Source organism: Geospiza fortis, unplaced genomic scaffold (assembly GCF_000277835.1).
Source record: "Geospiza fortis unplaced genomic scaffold, GeoFor_1.0 scaffold11, whole genome shotgun sequence".
In the NCBI taxonomy this organism is placed as follows: Eukaryota; Metazoa; Chordata; class Aves; order Passeriformes; family Thraupidae; genus Geospiza; species Geospiza fortis.
This window is the reverse complement of record NW_005054304.1, coordinates 9,301,836-9,321,592: the sequence shown is the minus strand read 5'-3', so window position 1 is coordinate 9,321,592 and position 19,757 is coordinate 9,301,836. Positions and strand designations below refer to the sequence as shown.

Genomic DNA, 19,757 nt, shown 5'->3' with positions numbered 1-19,757 from the left:
AAAAAAAGGAAATTGAAATTAAAGAGGAAAACACACACTGCAAATAATGTACAGACAATTAAATATGTAAGTAAAATATTAGATTATTAAAAATTCCTGTAATTAAAAATTACAGGAAGCAAACATATTTACTCAACTTTAGTAACTACTTGAAATCAAATACCAATTCGAAGATTGGTCAATCAAAGCCATTTGAGGATTTTGATGTCTGAGTATCAAAAAATAACTTTGCCAGATGGAAGTGTTAGAACACTGCATTAAAACATTACATTAATTATAAAACAGTACATTAAAAGCTTTGCAGAAGAGCAGTGTGTCTTATGTATTGCTGCAAAAACTGAAAGGCAGCACTTTTTAATGACTAAAACTACAAAAACACATTTCTAGCATACAGCTATGAAAACTGAAAGAAAAGCTGTACAGAAATATATTAGGGGAGAATGCAACCAGTGGTGCTCAACCACCCACTGCCATCAGTAGGTGCCTTTTCTTCTGGCCTTGGCTGGACATAAATGTACCACATGTAACCCCTTGCTGCACAGAGATTTCCAGCTTTGGAGGCAAATCTTGAAACCTGCACTCAGCAACTGAAAAAACACATTTTCTGATGGGAAATGTCAATGTGAAGGCATACCTATTGGAGCAGAAAGCAGTGAGAGCAATGCCTTGTACATTGACCACAGAGAAAGGCTTGGAATTAGAGTTTAGGCTGTTCTGGAAAACTGATTACCAATATTAAAACACTGCAGAAGACATGCACAAAGTGAGTTCATGCAGAAATCTGACAAAAGTACTCATATCAATTCCTTTCCTCAAGCCACTAACATCTCATCAGGGCAATATTTCTCCACTCAAGTTAAAAATTGGATTTTTCACTGAAGTTATGAGTCTGGTATATTTAACAAAATCAATAACCACATGATGTTAAAAAGTTACCTAAAATTGAATGAAAAGTTCTAACTGCATTTTAAGATATTCCGTAAAGCCTAAAAACTCCTTAAATCTGTGACTTCTCTGGACTGAAGGCCTAAAATAAATATTCTAGCTACATATTCCTTAACAAAATACTCACATCTAATTTATATTAGAAGTTTTATGGAAATGCTAGAAAGATTTGGCATCTAAAAGAACCATTTATTACAATTTTTTTTGTAATTCACATCACTTTGGCTTCCCAAACATACCATCCTACTTTGCACAGGGCTTTAAATTTTAAAAGCTTATAAGAAGTTACAGTCCTAAGTCCTACTACCTTTATTGAAAAATTGGTGCTTGAATTTTGAAGACTTTTCAAAATCCAGAAATAGAGACTGATGTATTAACTCCAGCAGCATTATGCTTCAGATGCCGCTGAACAACTTCTTGCAGAAGCAAGACAACCTGAACCTAAAACATGATACATTGCCTGATGAAGGATTAGTTTTGTGATCCTAACAATTTAGAATGGGAAATGTAAAAAGTCTGGTTGCTACCTTGCTGTATATAAAAATCGTCGAAAAGTTTAGAAAAAGCTTTAAACCTACTCTATGTAAAATAAATGTCTCCCCTTCCCACTCCCCCCCCCCCCAAGTTGATACTTGTGTCAAAAACAGAATGCAAAGTACTGCTTAGAAAGAGGCAAATACAGATTGATTTAAACAGCACCGTAAAGAAACAAAGCAGGCTACAGCTCACCTTTGATAGCACATTATAACCCTTGTAAAGGTGTTTGTTTAATCTTTCTAGTAAAAGAACCAAAAAGACTAACTAGTCTTTGTGAGCTTAGTGCGATAAAGCTTTCTGCTCTCACGAAGTCCAGGGTTTCTGAGAGCAGTTTTCCAGCCCTAAATTGTATTGTTATTATTCCCACTATTTTACAAAAGTTATAACATCATATCATGCATTGTGTAAGGCCCAAAGACTGTAGAGCACTTCTCTAACTGTCAAATATTTTTTTCCTTCTGGGTTGTACCAAAAAAAATGTCAGAGACCTCTTGGGAGTCATGACATATGTGAACTTGCTTATTAACTGCTGAGCCACCTTTTTAAGGACTTCTATACAAGCTCATGTTCCAATCTGGATTTTAATGTATTTGTGCCCCTTCCCCATGGCATATTTATACCCTGTGAGCAGTTTCTTCTTCAAGCTACTGAAGGGGTATCCCTGTCTCTTCAGAATAAACAATCCATCGAGTTTTAGGATAAAAAAAAGATATTTTAAATCCCCGTCTCAGTTCAGTGTCAGGAACAGTCCTTCCTCTAGCAGCATATGAAACAAGAATGATTTTGTTCTTCATTTCTCAAGGCTGAACAACTGAGGTTTTTCCTGGAATTTAAACTAAATTAATGACTAATACCACCATAAACAAAACAACTCTTCCACCCCCCACTTCTTTGGTATTACTCTTTAAGGACAGTCATAAAGCTGCAAGGAAAGAGACAGAACACTCCATGGCTTTTAAACAAATGCTACCACATTTTAAACATGTGCGTGTTTGCCAAAGCTCTAAGTCTTTATTGCTCAAACCACTTGTGGTTTCTCAGCACTTCTTTTTTGAATGATTGTGTCTTTATAAAATAAACATGTTTGAGACTAAATTACTTGTGTGTCTGTTGGGAATGATTATAAAATTAGCTCGTTCTAATTTACACTTGTGGGTTTTAAAAACATAGCCAAATAGCATAGTGAGTCTCCTGGTGAAACCAAAGCCTGGCATGTCAAACATGGTTTAAATCACACACATGGACTTTGATTTTCTCAGTGCAGCAGTCTGATCTCTACAGCAGGCTTAGTCCTTTAGTTTTGACTTCTAATTCTCCAAGTAAGTATTCCTTTTGTAGGTCTCCAGAGACATTAATTCAGTGTGCCAACAGGTTGTGCAGTATATAACACAAGTAATTCAACTCCAGACACAGAGCTGTGATTTTCAAAATGTACTGTCCCCACGTGTGGTTTCAGTATTTGCAATATGTTGTTCATCCATGACACACAGAAGAGCTTTGGTTGCTGAATATCTCAGTGTCCCAAACATGCTGGACAGATGTGTTACAGCTCCAACCACATTACCTAGGAACGTATTTAAGGTCCAATTAAAACTATTCAGGGGAGCAACACCTGATCTATTTTAGCTGTTTCCCTCAGTCCCACTGATTTCAGTGATCTAAATTAGGTTTTTTTCTGGGAAGAGAAATTATGACATTATCACAATGCTTCTGTTGTACTATCCTGGCACAACACGTTACACTTTTGTGCATTAGGTAGTCACAGCAATAGGTTAATAGCTTCCAGGGAACTAAAATGACCAACTTATTTCCAAAGTGCTTTCTGCTATTCTACTAGACAACACTGGTTGATGTAATCAGTATTTTCTTACTAATATGCCAGGATTCAGTTAAAATAGTCTCAGTCAGCTACTGGCAACTCCGGAAAATTAAAATCTCATTCAGCTTTCTCCTTTTTTACTCTGGACTTGCCACACAACACATTTTCAACAGTGAATTTACAGCTCCATGAATCCACATGATGTGCACTTGTGATGAAAATTATTCATCTCATTTAATGCCATAGGTTTGTTTACACTATCAGTGGCTAGAACTTCTATTTGCCATCTCACAGTTTGCCTTTTTATCCAAGGCCAGGGGAGATGCAAATGGTACTTTCTGTACCAAGATAAGGTGGGTTTAGCTTCTGTGTTTACATCCTGCTTTTTATCCTTTGAGGCTGCAAAGGTTAGATTACCCTGGTCTTGCCACCACTGTTTAACCCAATTTTCATCTTTTCATAAATACCTGAATAAGTCTTTTTTTTAATCACATCATAACTAATACTTTAACCAGCAGGTTATCCATGAAGAGTCTGTGGTGTCAGACTTGTTCCACATTTCTCAAGAACTGTAAATTCTCCTTCCTCTACGTTAGAGACCTTTGATTAGCTTTTTTCTCTCTCTTCTCCCTCTGCATTATAAATATATATCTCAACAGAATCTCACTCCAAGTCTGATCCAAACTTCAGTCTAGCTGGTAAATCATACCATCAACCCCTTCATTCCCTTTTCCTCTTGTAATGAAAAAAAAAAGCTTCCTGCACATCTTCCTGCTTTCTACAATATATGCCTATATATGAATGCATGTATATTTATTACAGAATATTTATATATATACACGTGTGTGTCTATTGAACAAATCCATATACATGTATATTCTCAAACACATTTAGGTGGCTGTGGCAGGGTGCAAAGCACTACGCTCTACACTGGCACTTTTTAACATCCTCCACGGCACATTTTTCCCAGTGTGTTCTCAGGGGTCGATTCTTTCTCTAACCCAATAAAAAAGTCAATAGTAAACATTGTATTTAACAGCCTGAACTACACATGGGGTATTTTACCAGCATGGTTTTCAAGTGCACTTTAGTTTACCTTCTGGCTATTCTGAAGAATGAGTAACTGAGTAACTTGTTCCACTCCATTCAGCAACATCCACTCCTTCCCCAACCTCCCTCTTTTGGACTCATTGCCTTTTAGAAACAAAAGAAAATGAGCCACTATGTGAGAAAGAAGTGCATTCCCCAGCATTAAGGTTTTAGTCACCTTCCTGAGCTGAAAATGGCCTACCAGTAATCAAGAGCAGACTATTTTGTTAGAATATGAGACAGGAAAGGTAACAAAATGTCCCTTTGCATAATTTTCTACACAAATCAGCCTTGCCCTGTTGATATTTGTTCAAAATTATAACATGCACCTATAAACTGAATCATGAGAACAGTTACTGAAAGATAGTTCCCAGACACAAAACATCACACACTTCACTGCCTCTGTGACTCCACTTGCAGTTTTATACACCACTGAAAATATAAATACCTCTCAATTCTCCTCCTTCAATGGAAGAATAACAACAAATCTTTCCAACTGTAGTTACTGGCTGTTTCAGAGGCCTGGCTTAGGATGTGGATAATTAGATTACAATCAATTAGTGGAAATATCCAAAATAAACAAGTCAAGACAACATCCAACTTCCTGGAAAGTTCAGCTCCCCCAGCAAACCAAACATTTCAGGAGTATTAAAGCTCTGTTCTTATTTTAGGAAAACAGCAACACTGTTTTCCTCGCTTCGTTTACAATATAATGCTTATTCCTGCACTTTGTTTCCAAAAACATCACAAAGCAGGTCAAGCTCCTTTGAGGCAAATATTATTTCTGAGGACAGCATTTGCTTTCTGACACAGCTCTCTCTTCAGGGAGAAGACTGACCAGAACATGCATGTGTTTGAGCATACACCAGACAAGTATGGAGAGTGTCGCTCTCCCCAGGGGTTTTTGATTTAAGGCTCAGGGAGGAAAGAATTAGGAAGAAGTGGGGAGGATTGTTGGCTTGAACTTGAACTATGTTCTGGTGAAAAAAAATTACACTGCTCATCATAACTAGGAGGGAAGATGTAGGAAAAGTTGAAGGGCAGTTTTTGGCCTTCCATTCCCAAAGACCTGAGTTTTCGCAGCCTGAGCTGGCAGGCTGCTGGCACGTTTTTAAGCAGACTTTTAAAGCATTTGTCCTACTCTCACACCCAATTTACAGACATGACTATCTGTGTATAATACAGAAGTGTATCATGTTGAAAATAAATCTAAATTAATACTCAAGGGCATTCTGGACCAGACTGCAGGTAGGAGCAGGGAACAGCTAACATGATTTTCCTTCATGAAGCTTGCAGCCACTGCAGAAGTATTTAAGATGAAGTGATAATTATGATATGGGGAAGCATCACAACTTAACAACTACAACTAACTTTCCATGGCACTGTTAGCTGATCCTGCCTGTATAGCTCAGATTCCTCCCATAGCTACACACCATCACCAGTTCACACAGCCAGGAACTGAATCTGCCACCGATTATGTTTGGGAATTTCTGTCATTAAATGCAGTCCTTAAATCCTGCTGGATACTGGTAAATTTAAGTGTGAACTCCAAGCTCTTCCACAAAGAAACAAAAAGCAAGCAAAGTACTGCTGCTTTGTTTGTGCAGCCATGGGAAGAACACAGCACAGAGACTCCAGATATACTGATTTTCTTTTATAAATAGAGAAAGAAAACAGCAAGTCCAATCCAGCCTATGTATAGCTCTGTATATAAATACATATCTATACAAATAAATAAATAAATAAATAAATATGTATATGAGCAAGGCTTAGTGGATGTACAAGAAGCATGGAGCAACCTCTAAGAAGCAATAACTTCTGCTCAAGGTTCAGAAAATACAAGAGTACCCTGTTTCACCAGAGAGCAGTGCTTTACCCAGGCAACTGATTCTCACCAAGATGGGAAGAAAAGTATTTGACTGTAACCAGCAAGTTAACACTGAATGTACTATTAAATATTTAAGTTTATGTTCTTTCTTAGATTTATTTATTACTTAACATGAGTTCCCCAGTGTAGGAAAGAAGGGGGAAAAAAGAAAGGAAAAAGAAATCATACTCTATTAGATCCTAACACAGTAAATTCTCATTTCCTTGAACATGAGTTTTCCCAGAATGAGATTAAACTCAGGCCATATTAATTTATCAGTAGATTATTATGAATACATTTTCATGTATGTTAGCCTAGCAATTTTTCACCCTGCATCTTTAGCAATTTAACATATTCCCTTACTAGGAGTCTACAAGTCCTTCAATAAATGTATCACTTCTGCAGGAAATTTTTTTCTCCCTTCATGATTGATGGAGAATTCTTCCAACAACAGTTTAACCTGTGAGATTATACATGGTGAGTAAATTTAAAAATCACAGAACATGAGTTGTCTTTTCCTCTTTTCCAAACTATTTGACTTTCAAGAAGTAGACTTATGCTATGCTGTTCCTGATAGCCTAAATATCAACATAGAACTGGAGCCTTCATTCTACCATCCTGTTAAATTCATTGCTGAACAAGTCAAAAGTGGATCTGCAGATGCAGTCACTGAATAGGCAGTGATTGACTTGGTTAAAGCACATTACCACCTTCACTGAGAGCCTGCAGCCTCTGTCACAGGGCTAATTAGAAATGACCATGTATGAATTCCAGCCCCTTGGAACAGAAATTGAGCCACACTTCTACTCTCTACCTACATTGCATGAAGGTCACATGGATGGTCACTGCTAAACCAGACCAACCCCACAACTAGCAGTTGTCACATCAAACCCACCCCCACTTTCCAAAATTTGCCAAATGGAAAGAAGGAAAGACAGTCCTATGTAGATTTCTGCGTCAAAATCTGTTTGACACTAAGCTACATGCTCTACTTCTAAATGTTTCTTGCAGGCTTTAATTCAACACACAAATCTCTAAAAAGTCAGACCTTTTAGCACAACATGAAGAAAGAGCCATTGATGATTTGTTTGTCCCTTAGGCATGTCCCAAAGTAGACTTCCAGAGTTTTATCCTCTTCTCTGTCTTGTACTTCTGACAAGCACGATAATTATTTGCTGCTTAATTTTGAAGGTGTTATCTCAATTAAAATAGACCTCAAGGTCCTTCTCTCTCACATCAACCTCTGCACTCTCACACAACAATACAGAGCAGTGAAGGTAGCAGCAGGCAAGGCTACACATTTCTCTGACAAGCGTCATGGAGAAAACTCTACTGGTTTTAAGACCCCTTGCTGAGTTTGTGGAGGCAAGATGGAGTGAAATTAGGCAGGCCAGTTCAGTGGCACATGGAAAATATCACAAGTACCAGCAGTAGAACAAATTGCTCTCCACTTTGTCATGCTGATCTACAGGTACCTGTTTATCTTCAGAGCCTTTACTGATACCTTTGGTAGAGTTACACATTCCATTCCCAATACCAGTTACATTATCACACATTGCACTTACCACAAAGCACAAAAGTTGAGAAAAAAAGCCCAAAATAAACAAACCCTCCATCGACAAACTCTCTATGAGCTCTATTATAATAATGAACAGTGTCTTATCCTTATCAGCAGATGCTGTCTTACCTTTATCAAGAGAAGCTGAAATGTCCCTTTCTCCTATTCAGCTCTCAGGAACAAAAGAAACGAACTCCACCCTGTGGGCAAAGAACATTTTTTTACTGATTAGTGATATTCTGAAAAAAGGTTTAAATCATTACAAAATAATACAGACCTTCCAATTCTTGTGTGATACTCAGGCAAAAATATGATGCTCTCTGGAAAAACACCCACTGATGGCACATAAGCAGTTATGTATTTACTACTTTATTTTAAGAAGTAACATGCAAATGCTCTTATGAACTGCAGCCCACTGATGGCAAAATATTCAACAAATATTCAATGGTTTACAAGGAAAATTACACTTTTATATATTAGGTCCACTTCCAAAATAAAATGGCAATATTTCAATCCACTACACAATCTTCTACTGCAGTATTCCTTTTCTTCTTAACAGAGGACCCAGAAGAATGAGATTACATCATACACATGACTAAAAATAATTCTGGATCCCCTAATAATTTACATATTTTCTAAAATAAGGATCAACACTCCTCCTTGTTGTAACAAATGCACAAACTCAAGCCCTTCCATGGAAGTAGGGTGGGATTTTTATGGCAACAGAAGCTAGAAGTCTTAGCGTAAGAGCAAGAGTCTCATAAGCAGTAGAGAAACTGAGATTCATTTATTCTGCAGTATAACCATCCTTAAAAGCCTTACTGAAGTCCTCAGCAATTGCAGCTTCAGTGAGCTGCAGAGGACTGAAGACAAGGCTGGAAAATTAATCATAGAGGCTAGAAGCAGAAGAGGACAGAAGAGCTGCAGAAGGATGATGATGAAAGCTGCTGGAGAGCAAGCATATTAAAGTTTATGTTGCAAGGAAAAGAAATTTCCCATATTGAACAAAAAGCACAAGAGTAGAGAAGGAAGGAGAAAAGAAGGACCAGAACCTCATTATATTTGCTCTTCAATTAACTACTCAATTATTACACTAGAATGTGGAGCAGAAATTATTCATTTAGACAGCTTCCCAAAAATTTTACAATCATAGAATCATTTAGGTCAGTAATAGACTTTTAAGATCATTGAGTCCAACCATAAATGTCACTGCTTATCTTATCTGAAGTAGTTTTACATATATCAACACCAATTCGAGAGTTAGATAATGGTTCAAGCTCATTCCTCTCCCAAACAGTGGCCAAATACTTATCATTTCCTCCACAGTGCAACAACACCTAGAAATTTTACAAGGGCATAAATACAACTGACTTGCTGATAATGGCCAATTCAAGTAGCTGTCCTTGTTCCTACAGCAGGTTTGTCATTCTACAGTTTTAATAAGCTGATGTTTGAAAGGAGAAATTAATGTTGTTTGTTATTAAAGAAAACAGCCAGGTAATTAAGAGTCACTAATCAGATGTTATATTTTAAATATGCAACTAGCTTGTAATGGCATAGTTATTTCACAGTATACATTACCATTTCCCTTTTTCCGGGATAAAAGGAAATCTCCATGAATTTTTTTTATTCTGTGAAGAGTCATGTATAAAAATCCTACTGAAGTAGTTGTGATCATTTGTTTTTGCTTCTAATTAACAGAGACCAGCTGCTGATGGTGAGTCTGTGACCCCAAAAATGCCTCTTTGATATCTCAGAAACTCACATGCATCTCTAATATACAACATATATTAAAACTCGGTAAAATTCACTGGAGAGATTTTGAAAGCTTCCTTTGCATTGCTGAGTGTTTTGAAAAGGGCACAAATATTAGGGATTCTGCTTTTTCACATGCATTAATTTGTGCACATAAGGTCATATCTCTTCTGAAATACTCTGTTAAATTGTGTTTACACATCCTAGAGGTTTGTCTGGTATTTACACAGAGTTACAGGTAGAAAAGGTTTGGTTTAGCAATTTATTTTCAATCCAATGTGTACCAGTATTTCATCACCAAATTATTTTAACAGCACGCATTTAACAGAGCAACTTTCAGCAGCACCAAAAACTTTCCCAAGTTAGCAAACCTCCCTGAGCAAACTCTCCTGGCCTCCTCAGAGCATTCACACAGCTCTGGAGCTGCCACAGCATTCTCCCTGCATCCAGCCTGTGCCAGGGACTGACAGCCCTGACAGTGAAGAACCTTTTCCCATGTCCAGTCGGAACTCATTCAAATCTGTTTGACTCTGCCCTCCTACACAGTTAAAAGATAGGTGGGGACCTTATTTGGAGCTGACAATTTATGCAAGCAGTTGCATTTCCACAGTCTTTTTCTGAAGGAGTTTAAACAGGGTGGTTGGCAGTAAAGAATGACAGCTTCTTCCCTTCGCTCCCACAAAGGGACAATAATATCCTCCTCAATTTTGCCACGCTCAGCAACAGGCAAAAATGTCATAGGGATATTTTCACATGACTTTCCTGTTTTCTAAAATCTCTGGAAACCATTTTTCTAGACCTTTTTACTCTTTTTCTCAACTCCATCCTGCAGATACCAGGGACTGGTTTCAAGTAGGTAAGCTCCACAGGTGAATGTCCCCAATAATCACAGCACAGCCTCTCCTGCTTGAAACAATTTCCATTTATAACCTTCAAGCATATGATTCTGTCTTATTTTTAAAGGAGTCCTTAAAAGAAGAATTTTCCCATGCTAAGCTAATGTTAAATACACAAATGGTGGTGAATTTCACTATTGACTGACAAGACTGGTCTCTCTTCCTGCTTTATCCATAATACTGCATGTAAGCTCCCAGCTTGTTGTCCTGTTTTGAGAAGCATGTTGTCCTATTCGAAAATGCTTCTCAGTCTTCTGCTTAACTGACTTGATTTTTTCTATCTGTGATCTAGAGGAGCTGCCTAGCAAACAAATGGTTCAGCTGGCATTTGACCATATGTTATCTCTGTGGGCTGGCTTAAAAATTCCTTAATTTTATACTCAGAAAGAAAGAAAAGACAAGAATGAGTAAAAAAAATTAAAAAAAAATAAAAAATTTAAGCTGTACAGTTCACACTGTCCTTTACCATACCAATACAGCTGCAATTTAACATCCATGTGCCTGACCTCAGAACTGGGGTATAGCCAATATAATGCCCATAAAAATGTGAAGAGGATTCAGTTAGCATTTACTCTAAACTGCACAAAAAACACTTCTATAATTTTGAGCTAATTTATCTTTCCTCTTGACCCTGCAAGAATAGACACAGAAAGGTGAACTTAGCTCTGACTGATAGAATCCAGGATTTCACAAATAAGCTGATATTATTACAATGAAAAGATGGAAAACACTACAGGAACCATAAAAATGTCCTGTTTCATAAGATAAGGAAGCTTTTTGCTACAGCTAATAGTTGTTTTGACTTCTTAAATGAAACTAAGTAGTATTTTCATTGTTCTCTCACAGCTCTTTCAGAAGGAACAGCTGCTCTGACAACCCAAGGACCAAAGGCTCCACAGCCACTGACAGGAAAGTGCCCTTTCCCCCTCCTGCCATTTGTCAGCCTTAGAGGCAAAAGCTGAGAGAGCAGCACAGATTGGAATGATTACACAGAAAGTTTGGGGCTAATTAAATACATTATTCAGCATCAATAGTATTTGAAATCTATGGAGAAAATTAATAGGTGCCATTAGAAAGTTTCTAAGGGAGATAGATTACAGAAAAGTGTTACAGCATGAGGAACACATGATTTCACTTGAAGCAGCCTCCACAAGACACCAAGAAAATCCCCAAAAAACAAACCATGCACAGAAAACTTCATGAGTATCTTTTTGCAACATGTGTGAATATAACATATAGAAATATATGGTTTGATTATAGAAAACCAGATAATTTTTCTGGACATTAGTTTTCAACAGCAGCTTGAGTTCTCAAATTACCCAACATTATGATAATAAGGAATCAATTCAATGCATTTGCAGCTGTCTCTACCTACCAGTTTTATAAGGGAAAATTAGAACTGCAGTACAGACAAGATGGTGAGTAGGCACATCAATCTAATTACAAGTAGACAAAAAAAAATGAATCTGAATATAAATCAATTCCTCCTCTCCTAATAGACTGCATGATTTCATATGGTAGGATCACAAAAGTACAGCTTTTGCTAAGACCAGACCAATTTGAAGTTTACAGTTTTCTAGTGGCATATCAGTGAGACAAGCAGAGGCTCAAAATAATAATAAAAAATTTTAAAAAAATAACACACAAGATCCAGCAAACATTGAATTGACATGAATCTTTATATGTGAAGAACTGAAGCTTGGAAGGACAAGATTCTAGCAGGAAAGTGTCATCAGTGACCACTGTAATCAGTAACAATTGTGAAATCTTATATTCCACCCCCCACATAGTCCAATGCTAAAGCAAACTGCAGCACACAGCAATAAGATCCTGACAATCTGCCATGTTAACCATAATCCATAGATATGGATAAACTCTTCTCCAGAGGTTTTCCAGCTTTCCTGTGGCTGCCAGTGCTTAAGTTGTCAGGAAGAACACAAGGCCCTTTCTTACAACGTTGTTACAGAATACAGTTTTGCTATCCATTAATGCTCACCTATTGCAATGCATTTCTTAAATTACTTCCTATTTTCTGTACTTACTGTGCTGCAAATTAGTGCCATCTGAGAGATTCTCCAAGATGCAGGCACTAAAAACACCACAGGTGATCTATGCAATGAAGCCCTTTCCCTGCTCATGCTTTTCCACATTCCCCCATAACATCCTCTCCCTCTCTGTGGCCCTGTGCCATTCAGGCATTCACACACTGAGCCTTCTTTGCTCATTGTTAGAATGACAAGCACCTATCTAAACAGAGAGCATGAAACACAATCCACGTGTTTTCAACAGAAATCCAACAAAAAAAGACACTTCAGGCTGACTTTTGAAATAATATGTTCAAATATTTTCTTAGTACAAAAGGAGTAAGCTGTGCTCCTCCAGCTGGAAAAGTCCCTGCAAGGGCACTGCAAAGATAAGGAACATGGGGAATTTGGCTTCTGTGTTTGCTGTCACCGTTTCCATGGCACACGAGTACCACAAATCAGATGCTCAAGGAGTAAAGTTTAATTCATAATTCATGTAACTAGGTCAGAGTTATCCCAGGATTAATAAGCTACAGAACAATCATAATCAACAAAGACAAGGACCAGCACTGCTTGCTATTGTAAACGAGTCTGTTTGGGGTTTTTCATGTTTTGGGAAGAGCTGTTGGCTTGTTCAGGGTTTTTGCTCTTTGTTTTTCAAATGCAAAAATCTATGATATTTGAACACCTGAGAAGCAGCTTCAATGTATAATTAATAATCCATTTGATTTCAGAGAGTCTTAATGCTTCCATATCAGTAGAAATGCAGTTACATTGTACTCGTTACCAGTTACTCCATGGAGAAGAAATCTAGTAATTAAATAGATGTAATTGCTTAAATCAAAGTCAACGTTTAAAGATTTTGAACAAAGTCTGAGTACACACAAAATGTGTGTATATAAATATCCCTTAAGTTTACATGGCTGTATTGAGACTTATCAGACTTTTCAATATTAGAATATTATATTCCAGCCAGTCATGAAAGTAGTACTTGAAACATTCTAGTGCTGTTTTTAACTCCAAAGTAGAGGAGAAAAGGCACTACAAAAATCATGTGTGTTGACATTATGAGTCATCTATGTATGTGCTTTAAAGTAACTTCCAATATTATTTTGGGGCACATAAGTTTAGAGGGAGAGTCAGAAAACGCATTTCAAAGGACAAAGATTAAGAGTCTAACTGTGGCTTCCACCTACACTTAGCAGCTGGAAATTCAGCTCCAGCCTCAGGCCTAGGCTGAGTCCAAAGATCTGTTTGGCTCTCTACACACAAACTGGCTGGCACTATTGGTAAAATGCTGGGCCTGTGTAGCTACATTTTCCACGTGGAGCTGATGGGTACTAACGTTAGAGATGAAAGGAGCCCTAGGCTACAGGTTGTAAAGGAGAGTGGGATGTGCTCCCTGAAATTTGTAGACACCAAGTGAAGCATGCTGGAAAAGACAGAGAACAAAGTTATTGCATTCCTGATGACAAATGCACATATGTATATTTGAAGTGCGTTTTACATACTTGATGTCAACTCAATGATGTCCTCCAGAGTGGTCTAACAAAGCTGAAGCACACAAAATCAGGTCTGAGGAAGGACAAGAGGAGCAGCAGGTGCCCATTAGTCAGCTGCACTCTTCTGCAGTGACTGCTGATGCAAGAGGGATTGCTTAATTCAAGTACCTGGCTAAGGACAAGCAGCTTGCAGGTGGTTCTCCCAAGACACTGAGGGCCACAGCAGTGCAAGCAGGATCCCCACAACAGTGCTCCAAAGAGGAACTGCAAACCCAATCCTCTTCTCACTGAACACACACACTGCATCAAAATGTGTCAAGATGGTGTGTGCTGATCAACTCATCTTCTCAGCTTAATCTCTAAATCAGTGTTGTTACAGTAAGCTATAACCATGGAATGCCAATTAAAACAGAAAAATGTTTATCCAATTCAGCATTCAATTCTGGGTGTGCTCTCTGTAAATGTGAAAGCTTCCATTGAATCAATAGGATTATGAAAATAGTGAAATATGTTAAAATTATCCATGCATGTGATCATGCCACTGAGAAAATAATTAATATAATGGGAAAAAGCTGCCAAAAAGAGTTACAAAACTCCAGTGCTTTTTCTCCTGTTTTAAACAAGGCTAACAATGTAAATAGTTAGTGAGAAACACCCAGAGAAATGAGAATTACAGTCCATTATGGGCTGAGGCAGTGAAAAACAAAAAAAGCCAAAATAACAGCATAAAAATCAGAGTAAATTCTAAATCCTTGTTTACAACATGACGTGCTATGACTTTTAAACAAGGAGCACAAACCTTTCTCTCCTATTTTTAGGCTTCATACAAATCTCTGCATTTTCCATTTAGAAGATCACCAGTAAATAAAACACAGTGAATTGGGGGGATGGAAGGAGGGGGACACAACAGAGAGCCCCTTTCTGAAAGGGCACAACCACATTGCTAGGTAAGCTACAAGAGAAATGACAGCCAGATCTTCTCCATTTATGAACAAAATTCATTGCCTTGAAGGAAGGAGAGGAAAAAGGGTGGGGGCTTCCATTGCAATTTGGTCATACAATGGAATTTCAAGCTAGATGGCCAAAACCAAACAAACACGCACGTGAGAACAAACACTGCTTGCTTGATGAAATCTCACAACAGCAGCAAAAGACTGGAGTACGAAGTCATTTGTGAACCAAATGGTCCAAACAAAAAAAAAATATGCACCTCACTACACACAAAGCAAGTTACTAAATCACTGCAGTAGAAAAGCAATTTGAACCTTGGAGCACATTTCCTTTTGCCTGTGTTTACTTAGGAGTTGAATGATTTCAAACTACATAGGCAGGATACTAAATACCAATCACAGGGTTTCTGTGTGTGTATATTGCATATGTGTAAAGATGCATTTGTAAATTATATGAAGATTGGGAATGGTTAGAAGCCTTATGCCACAGAAATGCTGCACAGGCATGAAAGATGTATGACATTACTCTTGAATTATTAAGGGTCAGAAGGTCAGCCCATGTATGCAGACCTTTCCTCTAAACAAGGTTACCACAGTGACCTCCTCAGAGCTGCCTGCATCCCGGTGTATTTTTGCCCATCTCTGCTCCAGGTTTTCACGTAGCTGGAATTCCACAGATGGTCCCCATCACCCCCAAAGAAATGTTCTTTCCAGATGAATTCCCCAGAACAGAACTTCATTTCTTCAACAGCAGAGGGATATTTTCCAGAAATTCATGACTCCCAAAAGCACAACATCTAGCTAATATTTAGTCACTCCATCATCTTAGAAAATATGGTACAAGTATAAAAACACTTCAGAAGGCACTGACATTCCAATAAATGCTGGAAGCTCTCTGACCAGCATTTGATAACTGTACAATCAAGGATTTGTGAGTCCCTTTTCATCATTTCAATATAGTGTATTTGCAGTAAAGCCTATGCTAATGTCATACTTCTGAGGTTTTAGTCTACAATTTTAAACATGGTATTCTATTGTCCTTTCTTAAACACATAGAACAGTCACTAGTTCAATACTGCAGTGTCTCCCTTCTCCTACTGTTTCATTTGTTGAAGTTAATGATTTGCTAAGTTGATTTCCCCATCAACCACAGTCTCTGTGTTTCTCAAAGTTCCTTAAAAATTACCTCAGTAAGAAAAGACATTATGACACAAAGATAAAAGTGAAGATATCCTAGTACATAATTTTCCAGCTGAAGGGCCACGCCTCGCCACACACAGCTGTGCCCATAAACTCTCTTCATGCCATCACAGTGTTTCTCGATGCATGCACATGCACCCTTCAGCAAAATAACCCACACTTAGCACAGAACATTTGCATTCAGATTAGCAACCCTTCTCCAGGATTTCTGCTTGCATCTCTGGTGAAATACTGTAATTCCTGCATTATATATCCATTCTACAGAAGGAGCAAAATACAGATTTCTTCCTTAAAAGAGATTTGATATAATTCATAACAGAATCATTATAATAAAGAAATAAGTTGTCTGTATGAAGAGCAGATGCTCATCTTTCATACAGGCTAAGCGGACTTACTGAGTACTTTTTTCAGGAGAGATGAGAAATCCTGTAACCCAAGATAATACAGAAATGTATTGTCTTAATAAATATAAGGAAAATATGTAAATAAATATAAGGAAAATCTTTTATTTCCTACATTAGTACAATACTTTAAAGGGAAGGAGTCAAAGAGAGATAAGCGTAAATAGAATGTGAATAAAGGAAATCTTGACTTAATAATTGATTTTTAATCTCCTTTGCATTTATACTTCACTGACCTTAAAAAAAATAAGCCTCATTTTCACTGCCTGCTGTAACCACTGCAACAAACATTAACTCTAAACCAAGTCAAACCAGGATTTCAAAGCAGTGAAACAGCTCACTAAAGATACTTTAGGTGAGTGGTAAAATGGGTTAAGCCAAATGCTCTTTGATTCAAAATGAAGTTGCCAGCTAAAAAATTTCCATGAGAAAGGTTTCCTCCACTTGTGGCTCAGATTTTTAAGGGTTTCAAGTTCACAGCCCCCTAAGCCTTCCCAGGAGCTTCACAGAAGGTGAGTATCATCATCTGCCTTAAAATAGGATTCTGCTGAACAACTCAAAAAACAACAATGAATATATTGAGATGGCACCTGTTGGGATTTTTAAATGAGCCATGGTGAGCTCCTTGGTAGCACCTTTGCAAATTGCTCCTTTCCCAGGTGAAAACCCCAAATGCTTTAATTGGTAGAGGCTGCAGCATGGGGGGCTGCAAAGCATTAACTGAAAGTAGCCCAACAAAAAGTCCTTCAGCACCAGTGAAGAGTGGTATAAACCCACCTAGTAACTCCTCCAGTATTGCCTAATAGGATGAGATAAGCTAATTTCAGGCTTTTCTCTAATTCTAAATTTAAGTTTTCTGTTAAAGACTTAACTGCCGAAAACTAAGATGGTAACTGTTCAACAGTTTCCTCAAAGATTGAAATTCAAGTTGCCTCAAAGCCAATGCATCACTCTCTTTTTAAAGAAACACACCAGATAAAATTTTAAAAGGCAAATCACTTTAACTGAATGTTTTACTTGAAAATATATTGGAATTAACATCAATCTTGAGTGTTCAAATAAATGTTCTACTTTTGGTATACCACTCCTCATATTTGCAGACCTTTTATTTTTTTCACCTTTTCCAACAATTTTGGCAATGCAGACAGACAAATAATTTTTCTTGGTTTTCCCTGCTTCCATTGTAGCTGACTCAGGCTTGGTTTCAAACGTCTGCAAAATATATTTGATGTCTGGACTACTAATCCACAGAGGTTTCTTTTTCAACTTGTTTCCTTGGAAGGTGATGGAATCAATTCTATTACTGTTATTTTCAGAAAAAAAAATGATAGAAGTTCAAACACTACTGTTTTGTTTTAAATAGAGCCAGCCTTTGAAATTCAACTACCTGCCAGTGGTCTAAAATGCCTTTTTAAGCAGTTCACATAACATAGCAAGTAATAAACATAAGGCAAAACTTTAGCAAGTATAAAAAAGATAGGAAAACACCCACATGCCATTACAGCCTGTTTCGACCTACACATGCAATATAAATCAAGCATAAGGTAACAGTAGCTTAACTAATTCTATTAATCTCTATGAGTAAGAGTTTCATTTGGCCATTTTCACATCCTGTAATTATTCCAGAGGAAACGCAGGTTAAAGGTTCAACTAGCACTTAAAATGTCTCCTAAAACATAATTATATATACAAGACTTAGCCTGTGGGTAAAACTGGGAAACCTACAACACAAAGCATTTATTTTTCCCAGATAAACTGCTGAGTCCAATTATAACGATAACATTTTTTATCGTTATTAATACTTGGTTCTATACAAAGTGTATCTCAAAAGGAAAAGCTGTCTGCAAGCTGCACAATTTGGGCCATAAAGCCTTAGTATTCAGGCATAGTAAATGGTTAAAACCAAATTATGAGCTCCCTCTTCCAGTTCACTCAAGGAAGAATCACAAAAAACAATGTCAGAGTTGTCAATTGCTCCATGTTCTGTAGGGGATCACTGCAATGGCACAGGCTTCAAGGGCAGCCCTGTTTGTTTAATAGTAAAATATGATTTCAGAAACCACAAAACATCTATTTGCTTTCTTTCTTTTGGAACAGGAACTGATTTCCAAAGATGGAAAGGGAGTCCACAAACTGTGTGTGCCGTGATGTACCTGTTTATCTTAACTGCTCTTAGGGAAGGGAAGAGCAAAAAAAAAAAAAAAACAAAAAAAAAACGACTGCAGCAACCAAAAAAACACCCACACCAACAAAACAAAAAAAACCCAGAACAAACCAAACAACTCCATAAATTTAAATTACTGGGCATGCAGTGGGAAAAAGCTGAGAAGAGGTGAGCATTCAAAACAGGCAGGAATTCAAGTCAAATAGATAAAATATTTCAAGAGAATCTTGTCACTTTTACCTACAGAGCCCATTAATCTCCTTCTTCCTATTAAATATGCATAGTAAGTGCTATATATAGTGTATATTAATTTGAAAAAAAGACAGTCAATTGTATTAATTTGCTATTGGAAATTGTATTCATTTGCTATTGGAAATTTATAAAGTACATAAATAAAAGGCTAATTGCCATTATGAAGCAGGCTCTGATTCTGCTCAGCTATGGTCTCTTGATTTTTGGATGTGAAAGCATCAACACAAGGTGTTCATAATGAAGTCTGTAAGTACCAATTCAAAGTCTGTGTTCTGGAAAACATCATCTTCTCTACTTATTTCAAGAGGTACAATTAATGGAACCTAGCAAGCAAGTTCCAAGTCTTTAGTTTAAAATTAGGAAAAAAAAAATTCCACCTGAAAAGCTCATGAAAGGAATATTAGTGTAAAAAATGCTCTAAATTCTCGAGTTAGTGAATACTAGAATTAAGGCAGTTCATGAAGCATGAATTTAAGCCTCATATATTAATTGCAATAGCTTTGCCCAATATTGAAAAGCAAGCCATCTATGAAACCAAGGGGGAAAAAAGGGACAAACCCAAATACCCCAAGTTAAATAGCAATGCTCCTGTGACCATCCTGTTTCAGATGATGCAAAAATCAACAAAATCACTGTAGCACTTCATATAAAAGGATTCTATAAAAACATGAGAAGGGGAGTTTCAAAAGATAATGCATAGCTACTATAGTGTCAAGCTGGAACTTAAATACAAAGGAAAATGACCATATTATATACTGAGAATTTTGGTTTACATATTTTTCCATTATTTATTTTTAA

At 37.3% G+C, this 19,757-nt stretch overlaps 1 protein-coding gene across 1 annotated transcript in view; it reads right to left on the bottom strand.

The window, feature by feature from the left end:
* BMPR1B (bone morphogenetic protein receptor type 1B) overlaps positions 1-7,990 on the bottom strand; it is a 185,649-nt gene extending 177,659 nt beyond the window's left edge. Inside the window, exon 1 of the mRNA XM_031066363.1 lies at positions 7,945-7,990. The gene's annotated coding sequence lies outside the window, so the exon portion shown is untranslated. The remainder of the gene's footprint in view (positions 1-7,944) is intronic.
* Positions 7,991-19,757: the final 11,767 nt, after the last annotated feature.